The sequence below is a fragment of the Cupressus sempervirens genome, chromosome 2, assembly GCF_028749045.1.
Source record: "Cupressus sempervirens isolate cs-2001-9-10 chromosome 2, ASM2874904v1, whole genome shotgun sequence".
NCBI classification, from domain to species: domain Eukaryota; kingdom Viridiplantae; phylum Streptophyta; class Pinopsida; order Cupressales; family Cupressaceae; genus Cupressus; species Cupressus sempervirens.
This window is the reverse complement of record NC_143119.1, coordinates 632,427,241-632,446,617: the sequence shown is the minus strand read 5'-3', so window position 1 is coordinate 632,446,617 and position 19,377 is coordinate 632,427,241. Positions and strand designations below refer to the sequence as shown.

The following is a 19,377-nucleotide window of genomic DNA, read 5'->3' as shown; positions in this document are numbered from 1 at the left end:
TAACAGCCAAGACGCGATGTGGCTCGATCACATCCCCCACATCTCCATTTCGAGGGCTTGCAGAACAATGATCAGATCTGAACCCGCAGTTGTTTCACCGGCCCCATATCATGTGATCTTTACTGGTTTTTAGGACGAGACGGGAAGGTTTTTGAAGACATCTATTTGCAAGGCTCAGAACCCTCAAATCCAATTTTAAAAAAAACTCCAAATATGAGATTGCCGCTGATGTGGTATTGCGATCTGACTTGCCCAAAAGAACAGCTTCAGACTTCGGCCAAATACGGAAATGCTGCTGAAAGTTTGTCCGCTCCAGTCGCCTTACCTCTGTCTTCTCTTACTCACATCGTTGGCAGGTTAAGCAAGACAAATCGTCTTTGGATGCTAGACAACTCATGGTATTGCCGGCACTGGATGTAAGATGTTATAACTCACAATGATAATGCCGACTGTCCAAGGGAAATGGAATTTGGCCCAAACCTTATATGGAAGTGCTGGACTGTGACCTACAAATTTTAATCTGGTTCCCCAATGCTTCACGAGAATGATCTCAATGGTATACAACGACGCTTGCAAAAACTAAAATCTTCAAATACCAATCCTTCGAATTTGGCCTTAGGCCACAAATTTTGCCTCGATGAAATGACTGAATGTCACCTCCAATCTGCAATAATTCGGATGATATTTCACACCCTCAAAATCGCGTACCAATTGAGAGTTATCGTTCTCAATGGCCAACTGTGACAATTGCCGAAACCCTAGGTTCCCACAATGCACCCGTGATTGAATCACAACCTGAAAAATCAAGAGAGATAATCAACTGCCTGATTCGAATGGAGCCCCGGGGTGCCTATTTATTCTTTTCCTCCATCCTCTCCAGAGACTTCTAGAACCTTTTTGATCTTATCCCTCAAGTGACTTTATTAAATACTCCAAGTAACTTTATTAAATACTAAAGTTACTTTATTAAATACAAGGTCATCTTTTAATATTTATTTATTTAATTAAAATAACTAATTAGTCGTCCTTGGACAACCATTAATTAAATTAATTAAATCGAACTGTCACCAGAAAATTGGGGACATGACAAAAGACCAACCGAAGCTGAAGAGGAGTTCAACTTCTCCCTTTTTACAACCTTTGTCAACATATCTGCTGGATTGTCATTGGTATGTATCTTCTCTAGCTTTAACTGTCCATCCTCCAAAATTGACCGAATGAAATGGTACCACAACTGTATGTGTTTGGTCTTAGAATGCAGAGCTGAACTCTTAGCAAGATGAATGGCACTCTGACTATCTGTGAACAAATAATTATCCTTCTAAGGATGTCCCAATTCTTCCAAGAAGAACTGAAGCCATATCATCTCTTTGGCTACCTCTGTAGCAGCAACATACTTTGCCTCTATAGTGGAGAGAGCATTAATCTTCTGTAACCTAGAAACCCAGCTCATGGCTGCCCCACCAACAGTAAAGACATAACCTGTAGTACTCCGCCTGGTATCAATATCCCCAGCCAAATCTGAGTCAACATAGCCTTGTAAATTAGTAGTAGAGCCCCCAAAGTGTAAACACTTATTGGATGTTCCTCTCAAATATCTAAGAATCCACTTGACAACATTCCAATGCTCAAATCCGAGATGACTCATATACCTGCTAACAACTCCCACTGCATGTGCAATATCTGGCCTAGTGCATACCATAGCATACATCAAGCTACCCATAGCTGAAGCATAGGGTACCTTGGACATCTTATCCTCCTCTTCTTGTGTCTTGGGACACATTTCCTTAGTCAATTTCAAATGACTGGGTAAAGATGTGCTGACAGCTTTAGCATTCTCCATAGAGAAACATTGCAACAACTTCTCAACATAATCAGCCTGAGATAGCATCAAGGTTCTATTCTTCCTATCTCTGCAAATCTTCATACCAAGGATTTGTTTTGCTGCCCCCAAATCCTTCATAGCAAATGCATGTGCTAATTGGCATTTCAGCCCCTTAATATGATCCATGTTAGACCCAGCTACAAGCATATCATCAACATATAAACATAAAATAATGTAGCTATCATCATCCAACCTCTTAAAATAAACACAGTAATCTGAATGACACCTATTATATCCATGCTCATGCATAAAACTGTCAAATTTCAGATATCATTGCCGAGGTGCTTGCTTCAAGCCATATAAACTTTTCTTCAATTTGCACACTAAGTTCTCCTTAACTTTGACCTCAAAACCCTGTGGCTGAGCCATATATATTTCTTCATCCAAATCACCATGAAGAAAGACTATTTTAACATCCATCTGCTCTAAATGCAAATCTTCAGTGGCCACAAGACTTAAAATAGTATGAATAGAAGTCATTTTAACAACAGGAGAAAATATCTCATCAAAATCAATTCCCTTTTTCTGTGCAAATCCTTTTACAACTAACCTGGCCTTAAATCTTTTCTTACCTCCTTCCTCTTCTTTCAACCTGTAAACCCATTTATTCTGTAAAGCCTTTTTACCTGCAGGCAACTTGCACAAATCCCATGTCTTATTTTTCAACAAAGAGTCCATTTCATCTTTCATTGCAGACTCCCACTGAATCTTAGTATCCACCTGCACAACTTCATCATAACTTTCAGGTTCACCAGCATCAGTAAGTAAAATAGAATACAAAGAGGGAGAAAACCTTTGTGGAGGTCTAATTTGCCTTGCTGACCATCTAACATTCACTGGTGTGTGTGGTATTTGTTGTTGCAGTTGTTGCACATCATGAGGAATGGCTGGAACATCAGCTTTTGGAGTATCATCCAGCACTACATAATCATCTTCTTTCTTCTCATGTTGCTGCAAAAGATCTTTGTACAACACTTTCTCATTGAATATGACATCCTGACTTCTAATAATTTTAATATTTTCAAAATCCCAAAGCCTATAACCAAATTCATTAATGCGATATCCAAGAAAGACACATTTCTTTGATTTAGCTTCTAGCTTGGTTCTATTTTCAGAGTCTATATGAGCAAAAGCTTCACAACTGAAGGTCTTGAGAAAAGAATAACTCACCTTCTTACCAATCCATGCTTCCTCTAGAATACCACAGCCCAAAGGAGTAGAGGGACCTCTATTAATCAAATATACTATAGTATTGACAGCCTCCACCCACATGTGTAAGGGCAACCCAACATGCAACCGCATGCTCCTTTTGCACTCCATTATAGTCCTGTTCATGCGTTCAGCCACTCCATTTTCCTGTGGAGTCCTTGGAAGCATTTTTTGTCTACGAATACCATTAGTGGAGCAATAATCTTCAAATTCATGACTGCAATACTTAGCACCATTATCAGATCTGAGACATTTTAATTTCTTACCAGTCTCATTTTCAACCAAGCATTTCCATTTCTTAAAAGTTTGAAATACATCAGATTTCTATCTAAGGAAATAAACCCATACTTTTCTAGTTGCGTCATCAATAAATGTAACATAATAATGAGAGCCACCAAGGGAAGATACCTGGGCTGGTCCCCATACATTTGTATGCACAAGCTCTAATTTCTCCTTTTTGTTTTCCTTCCCTGTCTTTACAAAACTCACTCTCTTTTGTTTTCCATACACACAACTTTCACAGAAATCCATATTCACACATTTTAGACCTGGTAAAAATTTCCTTGAATGAAGTACTTTCATACCTTTCTCACTCATGTGCCCAAGTCTATTGTGCCACAGCGCTGTGTCAGAACCTACAGCAACTATTTGTTCTCCCTGCTCAACTGCAGTAATTGTTCCTGAATATTCATTTTTCTCTGAAAAAATCAAAGTAGAAGGAACAATATGACCTGTACAAAGATATAAGGTGCCTACTTTCACACCTTTTGCTACTACAAGGGAACCTTTTGAAACCTTCCAATTTTTATCATTAAAAGTAACTACACAACCCTCATCACCGAGTTGCCCTGCTAAAATTAAATTTCTACTTAGTTTTGGAACATGTCTTACCTCATGTAGTAGCTAATGATTCCCATTCTGCAACTTAATCTTAATTTTTCCCTTTCCAACAATCTGACAGGGTTCATTATCCCGCAAATAAACAAGCCCAAAATCCCCTTGGACATAATCAATTAAATAACCTCTATGAGGTGTAGCATGAAATGAAGCACCAGAATCCAAAACCCATGAATCATCAACACTCTCTAAAGATAGAAGCAAAGCATCCTCTTCGGATTTGTTACTTACCACATTTGCCTCCTTGTCTCCATCTGATTTATCTCCTTCATTTTTCTTTCGATTCCAACAATCTTTCTTTTTGTGCCCTGGTTTCCCACAGTTTCAGCAATCATTTGGTCCTCTCGATTGAGACTTCCTCCGCTTTGACTTTCCTCTTGATTTCCCATGATTTCCAGAGTTACTTCCTCTTTCAGTCGTTATGCCCCTACTTTGTGCATTTAAAGCACTTCCTAATGTAGATCCACCTGAGGATTTTCTACAAGTTTCCTCACTTAAAATAACACTGATCACATCATCATATTTTAGGGTACTAGATCCAGGAACAGAATTACTCACCGCCATTACCAAGCCATTCCAACTTTTTGGCAAAGAACACAAAATCAAGAGAGCCCTAATTTCTTCATCAAAATTGATACCCACAGAAGATAATTGACTAGTAATAGTATTAAACTCATTTAAATGATCTGAAACAGATCCACCTTCTGCCATTTTCATATTAAATAAATGCTTCATGAGAAATACCTTATTTGAAGCGGAGGGCTTTTCATACAGTGTCGCTAGGGTTTTCATCAAATCTTCTGTCGTCTTTGCTTTTGTAATATTAAATGCCACCGATGGTGCCAAGCATAACCGAATGCTTCCGAGTGCCTTTCTATCAAAAAGATCCCATTCAGCCTCTGACATAGTTCCCTGATTCTTGGCTTTTCCTTCCAACGACTTCCATAAATCCTTCTGATATAAATAGTCTTCCATTTGCATCTTCCATAACTGGAAGTTCTGCCCATTAAACCTATCAACCCTCAACTTACCCTCATCTACCATCGCTCCCACTCAACCGTGAGACTCCCACTTAACCGTGAGACTTTCCTGCAGAGGATAACTGAAAAGACAACCTTGCTCTGATACCACTTGTTAGGATAAACCACAGACAGAAATAAAAAACTACATGCAAATATAACCAATAACAAAAAAAATAATAGAACACACAGAAATGAACACAAGGCACCAAGATTTAACGTGGTTCACCCAATCCCTGGGCTACGTCCACCAAACAGCAAGTCTGATCTTATTACAATCGAGTGATTACAACCTGATTACAATCTATAATCCCTTACAGCTCAATACCGCCGCAAGAACCAATTTCATATCACAACATTATGAAAAATACCCAACCCTAAGCCCTTTTTATACAAGTATTAAACCACTTTAGGGTTATAACATGTCGGCCATAATATGTCGGCTACCATGTTGGCTGTTGCCCAAAAATTGTATGAAGTATGTACAGTACTTTCCTGATCAGTCACCACAATCTAAAAACTTGAATATAGCCGAGGGAATTTATCTTGCATAGAGTGGATTAGTCCAAGAAATGAAGGATATTTAGAGATTACTTGATGCATTAGTCCATCTAAAGAGATCCATCTGGTATCATTGTCTTTAAGAAGCTTCTTCCCATCAGTAAATGTTTGAGAAAAGTGTTGAAATTCTTGGATTCATTTTGGACTTCGAAAAAAGTATTGGAAAATCTCTTTGATTAGAGATTCCACTTTACTTAGAAAACCAAAATTTCTAACAATTCCAAAAGTTAGATTCATTCAATGGGCCATGCAATGAACGGGAATAGCATAGGGTACCAAATCATTCTTGATCTTTTTGCAAAGACTGCCTTTATGACCTTGCATAATAAAAGCTCCATCCACTCCAACACACACCAAATTTTTGGAAATCTCCATTTTATCTAAACCTCCACATTCAATTAGAGTACTCTTTAATAAATCATATAAATTTTCAGTTGTCGCACTACAATTCAATTTAGCAATAGATAGTAGAAAGGGTTGATGACAAAGATTGTTTACAATATAAACATGGATGCACACCCAAGAAGTATTATCAATTGTTGTAACTTCATCTAAAGAAAGTGCAATGAAATTTGTGTGTTTTATTTTCTCCTTTATATCTTCTTTTTCAACCTATGCAAGACATCTAGCCCATTCCCACCCACTGTTTACTAACTAGTGATTGATCAGATAGTTTCAAAGTTTGAAAAGCACAATAAGGCAATAATTGAAGGGTAGTTTGTCATAGGAGATCCTCTACTCAAAATATAAAATACCACACTTAATTGAACTAATTTTCTCATATTTTTCACTTCCATTTCTTTCCTAATGAAATATTTTATGGAACCTTTTACTATAGAATGCTTCTCCTGTATTTGTTGGTGTAACGCGTATATTTTGACATTCCTAATATGCAAATAGTTGGCCTTTTTTTTTGAAGTTAGCATGGATTTTTCAAATCTATCTATAGTTTTCTTTTTGTAAACTTTATCGACATGATTTTCTATGGTATCAAGTTTAAGCTACAACCTCTTCTCCTTCTTTGTTATATCTGTGTAAATCTTACATCTGCATTCTACAGGAGGCTCACCATCAATTGGATTGGGCACTGGTTCAATGAACCATTACTTTTCCACCCATTCTAACTAAAAATTCCTTTTGGATAGATCCTAGTGAGATTGATCTTTCCTTGATTCCAATTTTCTTTTCCCCTTTTGTGTATGAACATGATTTATGGAATCACTTTTGGTTTTCTCACCCGACTAGTCTGGGACAGAATCCAACTCTATAATATCAGTTTCTAACTCCCTACTCAGGCGAGGTGGCTCCAAATTATGTTCAATTTCATTCTTGACTAAGATATTAGGTTCATCAATTTGAACTTCAATATAGTTTGAGTCTTTAACTTGTGATGAATCTCCTTTTTCAATAAGCACTAGAGATCTAACTTGTGAATCTTGTAGGCTGCCAACATTTCCACCACCAAAATATGCCACTATGATTCTGTGTTTTGGTAATAGTGGCCTCTCTTGGCTTTCAAGGATCCTCCTAAAATCCATGTTACCCCTCTTATTTGACATTGCAAATCGATAAAGGCTGTAAAAAATAAATCAACTTAGTTGTTGAACAAAAGACTCAAATAGTGATGACTCAAAGATTGTGAACAATGATAGTAGACTACTTAGACTAAATATAATAAGAATAATATGATTCATTCTCTGAAAAATGGTACGAATGCTACATTACTATAGTCTACAGTACTACTCAATATAATTCACAAACCTATAGGCTCTAGCTATCTTAGTATTTGATATGTCCAGTCACTAATGAGAAAACTAAAAAGTAACCAATACCACTATACTAGTATGGTAGTACCACTATAGATGTAAAAAATAAATTAAAAATCACTTGCCTTTTATGAAAACTAGGGTCCACGACTCAATGGGCAATACACTCAGCACTCTAAAACTTCGGTGGCAACAAGAAATGCCAATCTCTAGACCAGAAAATAAAGAATTGTGTAGAATAATAATATCTTATAGTCCAATCTAGGTTGGAAAATTATGTAGGATTAACAAGTGGGAATGCCAAATATAGGTGAAGCACACCTTCCTATGCAAGCCCACAATATGAAACAGTTGGCTAAATGGGGATGGTGGTCGACACATATCGAGAAAATGGTAGGTGATGCCCAACCCAGGGGAAAATTATTTGGTTGTAGTAATGGCGAAATAACGTGGGCCAATAAGAAACAAACATGCAAAAGCTGGAAAATTTTTTAAAATAAATGTATCCAAAATGTATAATGCATTGGCAATTGGATTGATATTTTTGACCAATCATTTGATAACTAATGGGTCACTACCACAAGCATTGAACCCAAATTTGATAAATATCCAGTGACGCAGTTGGCCTATGTTGCATGTGCTATTCGCCAAATGACGATTGACCCATGAGACAAGATCGCCAAAAGGTGAATATTCACCACTAAAGTAATCACTACAAGTCAATAGGGAACACATTTATTAGGACCTCAGGATGAGGAAAATAAGGAGGCTAGACATAAAGAAGAAGAAATAGAAAAGAGAATTCAATGTTGGTTGCTACTATTGTTGTTCCTAGTACTGAAATACAAGAAAGATTGAGTGGTGACATCCCCTCACCTATTCTAACTCTAGCAGTGCTAAGAAAAAACACTCCAAAGAAAAGAAAAGGCAAGAAGAAAAAGGACAGTTCTCCAAATAACACTATCACTCTAGATGGAATTATTGAAATGCCAAAATGGGATTTGAGCACTCTTACATTCAAGAAAAATATCATCATACAAGATATTATAGAAAGAAAGAAAATACAAGAAGAGATGAGGCAAGAAAAAAAATAGAAATAGGCATTGCATGATATCAACAACATATTTGTTGATGCCTCTAATATTCACATAATTTATGAACATGTCCCCATTATCTCTCAGGTGGTGCAAATTTTTTAAAAACTCAGCATTGAGGCTATTAAGGCAAATGAAAAACTTATGGTTTGGTCTAAAATAAATTTGAAAAGAGAATAATAGTGAAAATTTATATTGTCGTTGCAATCAAAAAGTAGAATTGTAGGCACTAGTACATAATTTAGAAGAATTTGTAAATAAAATTCAAGATATTTACAATACTCTTTGTGATGTGACAAGATTTACTAATGAATTTTAGGAAAAAATTCAGAGGATTCAAGTTAAGATGAAGCAATTCGGAAGTTCTATCTCTCAGTTAGTTGAGTTAAGCTCAATGTATTATAATAGATTGTTGTTTGTGCAAGCAAGGTTGGCCGAGCTCCAAACAATATATAGCAAATTGAGGGAAATTTTTCTCTCTATCCAATTAATTTTGATACCACACTTAGAGGTTATGCAATGAGAGATAACTTCAACAAAATATCTAGTGCAAAGAAATCATAATCTTTCTATCTTCGATAGCTTAATTGACTTGGTAGCCAATTGGGAGTTAAGATTCATGTTTTTGAATCAGCAAGAACCACATGGGATCATGTCCTTGCCATGATAAATCAAATTCATAAACTATTCATTGAAAAATATGGTTTAATTCCACCCACTCAACCCTATTAGTAGATATAAGTGTCAAAAACAAGGGGGAATGAAATGAAATGATCAAGGGGGATAGAGGATTTATACTATGAATAATGTGATGAATAAGTTACAAGGGGATATATAGAATGATTAACTAGAGTTTCTAAGCTTAGAATAGAAGAAGGAAGACAAGGTATAGCAAAGCTATAATTAGATTATTTTGAGTCATGTAATATATGTATATTATATTCTAAAAGAAAGTTTTAAAGTTCTATAAGAATTGGAGTAGAGTCCCAAAACTATAATAAAAGTTATCACTTAGAAGTGCAACAAACCACTTCCCCAATACAATCTAGGACTCTAACAATGGTTCTCAAAATCCACACTATCTATACTAGATCTCTTTCAAAGTCTAGAACACCTTTAAGCCTAAAAAGACAAAATCTTAAGACCAAATGTTTCAGGGATGAAATATAGTCTTTTTTAACTGTAAGATACAAATCTCAAATGTTGGAAACACAAATTCCACAAGAATAACTTTTGAAATTCAAGCTACACACCTAAACCTCCATATAGGGCTACAAGGAGAAATCTTTGATTTATGAAGGCAATTTACTTGGACCTCTTACCACAGAAAGTCTTAACCACCTCTAGACTCTTTGATCCACTAATCAACAACCCTTACCAAGTTAGGACTCTTGACCATTCTGCTAACTTAGGTTTCTTAAAATTCTCTCTTAGGCCTAATAGGTCTATTAGGTAACTTTTACAAAGAAATTAATATAATTTAAAAACATCTTCCAACCAAACCAATTGGAAAAATTTAGGAATATCACAAAACATCTAAATCCAAGGATTTAGGTTTCTACTCCACCCTTGGGCCAAGTTGTGCAAAAATCCAAATTTGGATAGTCTCAACATACTTTGCCTCTTGATATGAGACCTAAAAAATCTTAAAATACATCCTCTCACCTTTCTTTATGCCAATTATCCTTTATGCCAATTCTCTGATTCTTCCCATGTTGGAATCTTTGGGAGAAAGAGATTTTTCCTCGAAATCCTAGTTAGGACCTTCTTGCAACTAGCAAGCACACAAAATTGAACAAATTTCTTTCTACCCAACTTCAAGACTTCAAAACACTTGAAATATATATGCATAATAAACTAGGCCAACTTTTCCAATCCTTCAATGGAACATTTGAATCTGTACAAGTCTGTACGACTATATTTTCAAGCAGTTTTAATAGGAAAACTAGAAAATTTTATAGATTTCAATGAAAAGCATACATTAGATTCTTCTCCTCTATTGGAGAAAGGTTTCTAAAACTTATTTAACCATTTCCAAGCATTTCCAACTGAAAAAGATGGTTGTGAACATTGGGATTCAAATCTTGCACTTTTTGCATAAAAGTTGCATTATGCAACATTGATAACTTTTTGAAAAGTTGTCAAATATTAACAAACTTTCTAAAACCTTAATCCTAGACTCTACCTAAAATCTTAGGAGGGTTATGAACAACTTTTAACTTTTATTAAACCTCCTAGACTAATTTTTCCCATTTCTAACTTAGAGATTGCCCATAAATGGCTAAAGTAGATAACTAGGTATATAACATACCAATTGTCACCTTGCCTTATAAATAGAACATTATTCCTAACATTGGAATCAAAATCCAACTACTAACCTAAACCTTTGTGTTTGACCCTCTAGATGTGCTTACAATGGATAAATTTGAAGGTGTTCCTACACCACACTCTCAGGTTGCATTGATTTGAAGTCCTCTTGAGATAAGGTCTTGCAAATTTAAGCCATGGTTCTAGATTTCTTTCTCATCCATCCATATAGACCATTCTTTAGGACATTCCAGCCACTGAACCAAATACTTTTTGTACACATTCTTCCTAGTTTTTTTGATGACCTTTGTGTTGAAGATCTTTTCAAGCTTCCTTGGTTCATGGGTTGGTATCCTTGCAACATCTTCTTTAAACTCTTCAAGCTGCACTTCTAAACCTACATTCGCACTACCTTTCTATGGGGTTAGATTACGAATGTTAAATATAGGATAGATACCAAGGTGTGAGAGAAATTATATCTCATAAGGATTCATTCCATGTTTATTCAATATCTAACAAGGTCCTACTTTCCTCATAAGTATCTTAGAATGCTTTCCCTTTGGAATCCTCTCCTTTTTCAAATATGTCTAGACCAAGTCTCCAACTTGTGACTGAACATCTCTTCTATGTTTTTCTTTTTCTTGTTTATACTTCTCTGCACTCTTCTCAATTCTGACCTAATTGAGTCATGAATCTCCTTCATGCTTTCTAAAATATCCTCTCCATGGGTGTTGATTGGAGCATTTGAAGGTAATTCCTTGAGTTCTAAAGTGTCTCTTAGATTCTGTCCATACACAATCTAAAAGGGACTCTTCACTGTACTCTTGTTGATTGAATCATTAAAAGAAAATTTTTCTTGGGGTAGGAGTAATTCCCACTTGTCTCCATTTTTTTTGTTAAGAACCTAAGTATATTTCCAAGAAATTCGTTAACCACCTTTGTTTTCACATTTGTTTGTGGATGGTAGGTAGAGCTAAAACTTAGATTGGTTCCCAATTTTTTCCACAAGGTCCTCCAAAAGTGACCAACAAACTTCACATCCCTGTCTAATAGTATGTTCTGAGGCAAACCATGCATCCTAAAAATTTCTTTGAAGAACAAACTTGAAATTTCTAATGCATCATTAGTGCTTTTACAAGGGATGAACTGAGCCATTTTACTAAACCTATCCACTACAACATAAATGTTATCATTTCCCTTCTATGCTCTTGGCAATCCAATCACAAAGTCCATGATGCAACTCTTTGAAGTCCTTATAGGAATAGGTAAATGTTGATATATCCCTACATTAATGGATGTATCATAGCTCTTTAACAAATTATACATATCTTTACAATCTTCCTTACTTTAGTATGAAGTTTTTCCCAATAATAGAACCTTCTTACCTATTCTAAGGTCTTGTCCAAGCCAAAATGTCCTCCCATCTTGCCTGCATGTTTCTCCCTAATGGCGTTCTCTCTCATTAAAAATTATGGAATGCATAGTTGGTGTCCCTTGAATAGTAGCCCATTTTGAATCAAGTAATTTTCATATTTAGTGTGATAAGCCTACAAAAGTTAGAACATACCTTATAGATATCCTTGAAATCACCATCATCCTTATATAGGTCTTTTAATGAATTTATCCCTACACTTTGGAGTTGGATTTCTTGCACAACTAGGTTCCTCCTACTTAGTACATCTACCACCTTATTAGCAACTCCCTTCTTGTGTTTTATTGAAAAAGTGTAAGCTTGAATTGATTTGAGCTTGACTGTTTAAGAAACTTAAAGCTTAATTGTATGTAAAGACTGTAAACTCTTTTAGAAGGAGATATTTCCTCCATTTCTTCAATGACTATACTAAGGCATGAAATTCCAAGTCATAAGAGGAGTACTTCCTCTTGGCTTTATTCAATTTATCACTAAAAAATGCTATTGGCCTCCCCTCCTAGCTCAAGATAGACCCTATAGCTAGGTTTGAAGCATGACACTCAATAGTGAATGTCTTTTTAAAATTAGGGAACACTATGATAGGTTTATCCATTACCTTTCTCTTTAGAATTTGGAAAGCTTCTTCTACATCCTTGTTCCAAACAAATTTACATTTTGTCTCACCCTATGTAGTCTCAAGAATAGGAGCACATAGCTGACTAAAGTCTCTAATGAACCTTCTATAGAATGAAGCAAGTCCATGAAAAATCCTAACTTAAGTCATGGTCCTAGGAGAAGGCCAATTTAAGATGGCTTCCACCTTCTCAAGATCCATTTTTATATTACCTTTTGAGATTACAAATCCAAAATAAATAAGTTCTCCTTGCATAAAAACACATTTATCTAGATTTATGAAAAGCTTTTCTTCATGCAACCTCTTCAACACCAAGTTAAGATGTTTTAAATGCTCCTCATTAATATTACTAAAAATAAGGATGTTATCAAGGTGCACTATGACAAATTTACCAAGAAATGGTTTGAGCATTTCATTAATGAGTCTCATGAAGGTGCTTGGAGCATTTGATAGGCCAAAATTGGTCTCAAATATATTTTTCCACTCATCAAAATCCTTAATCCTTATTTGGTGATAGCCACTCTTCAAGTGTATCTTAGAATAATACCTTTCTCCCCCTAGTTGATCCAATAGGTCTTCTATTCTAGGCATAGGGAATCTATACCTAATACTGATTCTATTTATGGCTCTAGAATTAGTGCACAATATCCATGTGCCTTCCTTCTTAGGGTCTAAAAGAGTAGGTACTACACAAGGATTGAGGTTTTTTTTTATCAAACCCTTATCTAGGAGTTATTTTATTTATCTTGCCATTTCTTGATCCTTATATGGGGTTAATTTGTATGTTTCTTTATTAGGAAATGTTGCTCTTGGGATCAAATCTATGTTATGGCTTATATCTCTAATTTGGGCCAACTCACTTGGCAACTCTTTGGTGAAAATGTCCTTATATTGATCCAATAGGTCTACAACCTCTTTAGGACATACATGTCTCAAGGGTTTTAATTCCTTCACAACCTTCTTAGGTCTTTCATCCTTAGGAAAAATCACTAGGGCATACCATGGAGCCTTTTCTTCTTTCATAGTTTTAAAAAATTCTTTTCCATCTACAAACAAAAATTTAGGATCCTTTTGCTCTTCTGCAAAATTTGGCAAGCGTAAGAGAGTTACCTATTTGCCTTTGTAGTTAATGGTGCATGTTTTCAACCTTCCATCATGGTGTACCTCCAGATCATATTTCAAAGGTCTCCCTAATAGAAAATGACAAACATCCATTGGAAAAATATCATAGAGGACTCTGTCTTTGTATTTTCCAAGTTGGAACTCCACCCAAGCTTACTCCTCTATGAAATTTTGTTGCTTCTTTTTGAGCCATGACACCTTGTAAGGGTTTGGATATAGCACCCTTCTTAACTTTAACTTCTTTTTTTATTTCTTTAGACACCAAGTTGTCTATAGACCCACTATCAATCAACATGTTGTAGACTTTGTCTCTAGACTTATAGGTGGTCCTAAATAGAGTCTTTCTCTGAGGTGGTTCATGAGTGCTTGGAGAATTCAATAGTGTCCTCTTCATCATAAGGGATTCTCCCTTCTTAGGTGTTGCATATGATTCGTGTGTATATTCTTCCTTACTATCTTCTTCTCTAACTAAATTTTCCCCTCCTATCAGTTTAATTCTTTTCCTTTTCAGGACACTTAGATGCCAAGTGTATTGGTTGGTTACATTTGTAACACCTTGGAAGTCTTGACGATCTCCCTCAAAATCTTCCCCTTGAGTCTTCTCTTATCCCTCTGTGGTATCTCCTAGAATTTTTCTCACCAAAGAAATTTTCCTAATTAGTCTCCCCATAGTCTCTAGGAGTTTGTCCTCTACTACTGCTTGATCCTCTTTCTTTGTTGCCAAAGCCTCTTAGGCCTCTTCATTTTCCACCTTGATCTTGCTTCCTCTTAAGCTTTTCCTCCACTTTCAATGCTAACATAAAGAATTTCTAGACTATATTAGGAGAACATAGACTCAACTCATCTTGTATATTCATCCTTAACCCTTGCATATATCAAGAAATTTTGATACACTCTAGGTCCACCAACTTAGATTTCATAGTAAGTTTGTGGAATTCCTTAGTGTAGCTAGAGGCATCCATTTCCTTTTGTGTTAGACTTTGCCTCTTCTTATGAAGTAGAATCTCACAGTCCTTAGGTACATATGCTTCCTTTACCAAGGTCACCATCCTCTTCCATGTACTTATCTAATTTTTCTTTATTTTCACCCTCTCTTCTTGAGTGAAATTCCACCAAGTTAAGGCTAACCCCTTCAACTTGGATTTGGATATCTTAACCTTCTAATGCCCTTGTATCTCCTCATAGTAAAAGAATCTAATGAATGCATCAATCTAATCCATCACTTCTTCTGAATCCATCTTCCCACTGTAAATAGGAAGATCAAGTTTGGTGTCCATGGTCCTTCTCTCCATGGATTTCAAAGTCTTTAGGAACAACCTCTATTCTTTAAGAATATCTTCCTCTTCCTCCCACCAAGTGGTTTCTTCATCACTTCCCTCTTTATCAATCTTAGAGTTATCATTTAATCCCTTCTTGACATTGTCTTTTAGTTTTTCCATCTCTTTCTTCATCTACTTCCATTCTTCATCATGCTCCTTCACTAGTCTCAGTAGTTTAGTATTTATCATTTTATTAGGAAGTTCACCATCATTTTCCTTTTCTAACATGGTTGCAACTTTGTCTTTCTCCAAGATCTACTTGTTTCTTTGATACCACTTGGAGAAGAGTCCCAAAACTATAATAAATTTTTTCACTTAGAAGTGCAGAAAACCACTTCCCGAATACAATCTAGGACTCTAACAATGGTTCCCAAAACCCACACTATCTAGACTAGATCTCTTTTAAATTCTAGAACACATTTAAGGCCTAACAAGATATAACCATAAAAAAAAAATGTTTTAGGGATGGAATATGGTATTTTTCAACCCTAAAATACAAATATCAAATGTTAGACACACAAACTCCACAAGAATAACTTTTGAAATTCAAACTATAGACCCAAACCTCCAAATAGGGTTATAAGGAGAAATTTTGGATTTATGAAGGAAACATACTTGGAGCTCTTACCACAAGAAGTCTTAACCACTTGTAGACTCTTCAATCCATTAATTAACAACCCTTACCAAGTGAGGACTCTTAACCAATCTCCTAACTCAATTTTCTTACAATTCTCTTCTAGGCCTAAAAGGGCTATTAGATCACTTTTAAAAAGAAAGTACTAGAGTTTGAAAAAACTCCCAACAAAACTAGTTGGAAAACTTTAGGATTATTAAAAAACATGTAAATCCAAAGATTTAAGTTACTACTCCACCCCTGGGCCAAGTTGTTCCTTAAAAACCCAAATTTGGACAGTTACATTTAGATGCCTATCCAAAGGGTTTAAAGTTTTCTCTCAACATACTCTACCTCCTGATCTAAGACCCCAAAAATATTAAAACACATCCTCTGACCTTCCTTTCCACCAAGACTCACATTTTTCCCATGGGGGAATCTTTGGGAGAGAGAGATTTTGTCTCAAAACCCTAGTTAGGGCTTTCCTATAACCAACAAGCACAAAAAATTGAACAACTTTCTTTCTATCCAACTTCAAGAATTAAAACCACTTGTAATAGAGTCATAAGAAACTAGGACAACTTTTCCAATCCTTCAATGACACATTTTAATCTGTACAAGTCTGTACAACTATATTTTTAGGAAGTTTTAATAGGAAAACAACAAGATTTTATTGATTTCAATGCAAAGCATAAATTATATTCTTCTACTCTATTAGAGAAAGGTTTATTGACGTTATTTAACCATTCCCAAGTAATTCCAACCAAAAAATATGGTTGTGAATGTTGGGATTCAAATCTTGCATTTTTGTACAAAAGTTGAAATATGCAACATTTACAACTTTTTGAAAAAGTTGTCAAATGTTAACAAAATTTCTAATACTTTAATCCTAGACTCTACCTAGGATCTTAGGAGGGTTATGACCATATTTTAAATTTTATAAACCCTACTAGACTACTTTCCCCATAAATGGCTAAGGTAGACAACTAGCTTTATAACATACCTATTGTCACCTTGCCTTACAAACATGACATTATTTTTAACATTGGATTCAATATCCAACCACTCTTCTAACCATTTTTGTTTAATCCTCTATATGTGCTTGAAATGGATAAGTTTGATGTGCTCCTACACCAAGAACCAAGTCATAGGCTTAGGGGGAGTACTATAATTTTTTGTAATGTAAAGATGTTATAATGGAAAAGTGTGTTTTCCACTAATGTCAAAGGGGGAGGTTGTTGGTATCTCTATGTTTTGTTGTCTATTAATGTCAAACACTTAGTCATATATAAGGTAGAGTTAGTCATCATTGCAACCAAGTTACTCTACATAGGCCAAGTCATGTAAATACTTGTAAATAATCATGTATATTCCAATCTCTATAGGAGATAAGCAAGTATTTGGTCACTGCGTATTTTTAGTACAGGTCAAGTATAAGGAATGATGATTAGACAAAGCATATAGATGTTGAGTTATACAGAAGTAGCCAAGTAAGAAAGGCTAAGAAACAATAGGGAGAATAGTTATGACTGAGCATCAGAGATAGTATGTGCAAGGTAACTATTGGAATACTTTTAGAATACCTCTAGGGGAGGTGTGAATTAGTTATCCAAGGTCTAGATGTATAATTAAAACTTTTCACAGCTTAGCAAACCCATAAAACATTTATACTTATGGATGCATCCTTAAAATTATGCAATCACTTAAAACTTGTAGGTTATTGTCAAATCAACTTGCAAAAAATGTAAACATGAAACACAACAGATTCATCAACACACTTGACACAATGATTTATGTGGAAACCAAATTTGGGAAAAAACACTAGTAACATGTTACTCCTTTTTCACTCTTCTGAAGTGATGCGCTATAAAAGGCCAACCCTATTATAGGTTATAGTACACACTATTAAATGTGATTCTGTTAAAGGATTTCAATCACCCTATTAGGAGTGAGCCTTGTTAGAGGACTTTAGACAATTCACTTGGAATTTCACCTAGTTAAAGGATTTACAAATGACTTTTAGGTCAACCTTAATTGAATGGATTTACACTAGATTGATAGAATTGTTAGAGAGTAATGGTAAGGCTTGGTCTAATACATCCTACAACTTTATTCGTAGATTATAGATCACTATTTAGTCCTTAATTCTACTTGGAATTCATACTTTGTAGCTCTGATAGCTTGTTGACCCTGCAAGCATTCATCTCATTAAGCCTCCTTTCTTAGCATGTCAATGCAAACTCTTCGCTCAGATCACTTGATGAAGCAAAGCCCTTGACTCCTTGTCTTCCTTAGGTTCTCTTACCTAACTCACTTTTCTTCATAACCAACCATTCCTATAAATAGGAAATTAAGATATTTTTCTGCTAATTTTTCATTATCCAATTCAAGGTTAGGATAGATTAGGTGGGATACAATGAATCTATCCCACATTCCATCTCTCTTCTAGAAACTTCTCCTAGAATTTTCCTAAAAAATAGTTTATCCTAAAATTTGTGCCACCAGCTGATCAACCTAGTTCACATAATCCAAGAAAACAAACTTGTCAACTTAGATTCATTGAATTCACAATATTTTGAATAATACATCAGCTCACAATATCTTGCTTCTAATTCTTATCACATACTTCATTTCTCAACATCCACTGTAAAATACTCGACATGATCTAAAGTTTACTGGTGCTCGATATCAACTAAACTTTACTCGATATCCATTGTTCTACTCAACATACATTATAATGAACTTTTTGCTTGGTTTCAACTAATTTTTTGCTTAGCTTGCACTAACTTTTCTTAGCACCTAGTGTCAAGTCAGTCAAGCTTGGTAGAAAATATTTTATGTAACTCGTTCTTCTAAACTTTCTTAGTGTAACCAAAATTTGTAACCTTAAGTAGATTATCAATTCATCATGTCATCACTGTCTTAATTGATTCTTGTACTTCTTTATATATTCATAACTCAAACTTTCCTCTAAGTGCTATTGTTACATCTTTTGATCAAATCCTCTTCATCTATTATCTAAGTGATAGTACTTAAATTATATAAGTAGTTATCTTACCAAAAAATAGAAGGTTTGACATCAATGAAAAAATAATGATTGAAACATACAATGTCCCTCTTTCAACAATCTCCTTATACAACATCTCTTTTCAATAAATTTATCAAAAATCTCCCTCTTTGGCATTGATGGAAGACCAAACTAATCAATCGAATCAAAAAAATGGTGAACAACTTGTTTAAGCAAATTGACTAGGTTAAAATAGTAAGACAATACTAAAAAAAAGAAAACAATTCATTGTATTTAGAGCTCTTCCTCTATCAGCAACTTCGTTCTTTTGAATAGGTTACAAAACTCTTGATAACTCCCTTTGAGTTTATAATTCCTTTAAACTATAATCTCCCTCTTACTAGGTAGATATTAGGATTTTTCCCTCTTTGCTTTGTCTCCCTAATCATAATTATGTTTTCCTCTGATTAGCAATATTAACAATCATAACTATTGATCAAAAATATTATCTCCCTCTAAGATCAAATAATCTC

General features: G+C 35.1%; 1 pseudogene; it reads left to right on the top strand.

Annotated features, from left to right (window-relative positions):
* The first annotated feature begins 213 nt into the window (after positions 1-213).
* The window catches only part of LOC149574954 (disease resistance protein Roq1-like), a 60,323-nt pseudogene continuing 41,159 nt past the window's right edge, over positions 214-19,377 (top strand).